The sequence below is a fragment of the Grammomys surdaster genome, unplaced genomic scaffold, assembly GCF_004785775.1.
Source record: "Grammomys surdaster isolate TR1022 unplaced genomic scaffold, NIH_TR_1.0 204, whole genome shotgun sequence".
NCBI lineage: Eukaryota > Metazoa > Chordata > Mammalia > Rodentia > Muridae > Grammomys > Grammomys surdaster.
The window spans coordinates 1,919,466-1,922,535 of record NW_021604649.1 but is presented as its reverse complement, the minus strand read 5'-3'; the positions used below and the strand labels follow the sequence as shown (position 1 = coordinate 1,922,535).

Genomic DNA, 3,070 nt, shown 5'->3' with positions numbered 1-3,070 from the left:
GGTTGGTACTTTTTTTTTCTGAAAATGTCTTTTATTTTTTAGAAAATGGATTCCAGGAAGGTTAAAAAGAAATACCAGAGGGCATAGGTGCAGAACTGGATGTACATAGTCATTCAAAGCATCTAAGTAAGAATATGACAATATAAATATCCAAAAAGCATCTCTTATGTCTTCAAAACAAAACATGTAAATAATTCCTAACTAGTGAGCAGTACAGCATTTCTAGACGAGAGAAACGGTTAACATTAAAGTCTTGAAAGCATTTCCTTGGTTAACTACATGTAGACAGCTTGCCTTTGATCAAACTCCTTTAAACATGGATAACGGCATTACACAGGTCCACTGTTAAAACAGACATGTTGCAAATCACTTGTGGTATAATGTGTTCCAACAAAGCTTAGAAAATAAAGACGTTGAGTTGGCTCTGGACGAAGTTTAATAGTCATCTTCTCTGCTGACAACTTCTTTACAGGTCAGACGCAGCAGTATGGTGTGTTCAAACTGTGCTGTGTATGATCCTTTAATGTCACACAGTGGTGGGTATGGATCTACAGTGCCCAAGTCAGACAGATTCTTCAGAGCCATTAAGTATTTACTTTCTCCCAAGCGATCCAGTCACCTTCGGCAGAAGGCAAGGGTACAGAAGTTTTCATTGATGACATTTAGCAAGTGTTTTGTTCTTGGAAGCCTTATTGGCACATGTCCCACATCAAAATTTTTCATGTAGTGTGAACATTCCATGTCATCATGAACCACACCCTTCTCTGTGCTACCAATGGTCTCGATGGCGAACACCTCTCCTTCCTCCATTCTTGTAGCTTCCCCTCCTTTCACAATGGGCACTGTTTTTTTCAGCGTGAATTCTATATGGCCCAATTGAATGCCCATTTAAGTTACGTATGAGTTTCACTTGATATGTCTTCCCATCTATTTCTACTTCATAGGATTCCATAACTTCTTGAATGGTCTCACCAACATCACAGAGACGAACGTCAATCCTAGCACACTTTATCCCAGTATAAGTGGCATCTTTTACAGCTTTGAATAATATGTCCTATTTGGGATTAAAAGTAACAGTAAAAGCACAATCGATTATTCTACCACTTATATGTGTTCCAAAGTCTATCTTACAGATGTCATCATGCTGTAAGACTGTTGTGTCGCCAGCATTGGGAGTGTAATGGGCAGCACAGTTGTTGAGAGAACACCCAGTGGGAAACACCAGGCCTGCATTTAACCCATTTTCTTTTATTAGCTTTCGGGAACAGTCTTCCAACTTCTCACAGATTTCTATCATTGTCATCCCAGGCTTGATCCAGCTCATGACATATTTCCTAACTTACCGATGTGCTTCTGAAGCTTCCCGGAAGTCGTTCCAAATCTCCTCACTAGCCTGGTCTAGGGCCTTTTTCTCTTCACTTGTGGTTCTCCAAGCAGCTGTTCTCCCATCTTGTGCGGGTGGGTATTCACACTCTTGTCCTTTGGGAAATACACCATTAGGATACAGGTCGCATATTGGAACTGAGGGAGGGTCTGTTTGAACTTTTGGTCCTCTCTTCCTTTTCTTCTTCTTCTTCTTTTTCCCAGTTGCACCATCAACATCTCCATCTCCATCATCATCATCTCTCTCTTTCTCCTCCAGTGCTTGTCTCTCCAACTGTTTTGCTACTTCATCCACCGAGGCTCCTGATTCTTTATCAAGTTCTTGTTGTGCTGCTGACACAGACCCTTTGCCCTTCTTCTTCTTCTTCCGTCTTTTCTTCTTGGCGGCTTCCTCGGCCGTGCTGGAGGTTCCCTCTTCACTGTCGTCTGGATCCAGGTCACCATTCAGGTGGCCCCCGAAGGACACTGCCTCCTCCACGCCCGCCATGTTGCGAGAGAGAGGGGGGGGAGAGGGAGGGAGGGAGGGAGGGAGGGAGGGAGGGAGGGAGAAAGGGAGGGAGGGAGGAAGAGAGAGAGAGAGAGAGAGAGAGAGAGAGAGAGAGAGAGAGAGAGAGAGAGAGAGAGAGAGAATGAGCAGCGAGGGCCGGCTCCTTCTTCACCCACCTCCACCAGCAACGCCCAGGTTGGTACTTTTTAAGCCAGTGAATTTCTGAAGCTAAGCTCAGCCAGTCACCTCCCTTCCTTTTGCCTGTGACTCTCCCTCGAAGCTTCCAGAACTTCTCTGTTAACCATTCATCTGTAGTGTATAAGGATCCAGGCATGAGTGAAATGTGTTGCTATTGCACACTAGAGAGTGGGGAGAGGGGTGCACAGGGATTGCTCAGTTATGGGCTAGCCTTGGTTCCCGTGAGACTGTCCCACTCCACTTAGGCCTTAACATCTCTTAAGCCTCTGAACTGGCACTGGGTCAGGCCTGCCAAGTTTCTTTCCCCTGATATTTACAAAATTGATACTGAGCCTTTCAGAAAACACAAAGAAAGTAGATGTCATTAAGAAAATACCTCAGCTGATTCTCTACCCATGGCCCTGAATGTCTCACTCCCAGAAGTATCCAACCTGTGGGGATCTCAGGATACATATAAATGCAGCGCAACACAGATCACAACATCATGTTGAAATGCAAAAAGGTTGAACATCCATACAGGTCATCTAATGTCCCAAACAATCAAGAATCTTTTTGCCACAGGACTGGCAATGTAGGCCACCATGCTTGATCAGCACACACAAGGCCCAAGGTGTAAACCCCAGTACTTCCCCAAACAGAATAGTTGTTGCTGGCAGCTATTGGGAAATCCAACTGTATCTACCTGTCTTCTGTAACATCTATAGGGATAGTGAAAGGAAGGAAGCCAGCAGCTATTGCTGATCCTCATCCTCAGATGGAACCACAAATGCCTTCCCTTTTGTTCTGAGATGTTCTCATCTGATAGCCCAGGCTAGCTTCAAACTCACTAGGAAGCTAGCTCAAGCTAACTGAGAGCTACATCCTCCTGCCTCAGCTTCCCAAATGCTGGGCTTATAGGCATGTGTCACTGTCCTAGCTCCAATGCCTTTACATTTTAACAGTTTGTCATTGCAACCATAACAGCTAAAATACATAGTAACTCTTAGTGATGGCTGCTGTTCT

General features: G+C 44.6%; 1 pseudogene; it reads right to left on the bottom strand.

Moving 5' to 3' along the window:
* Nucleotides 1–435: 435 nt before the first annotated feature.
* On the bottom strand, nucleotides 436–1,870 carry LOC114624069 (annotated as a pseudogene).
* Between the last annotated feature and the right edge of the window lie 1,200 nt (nucleotides 1,871–3,070).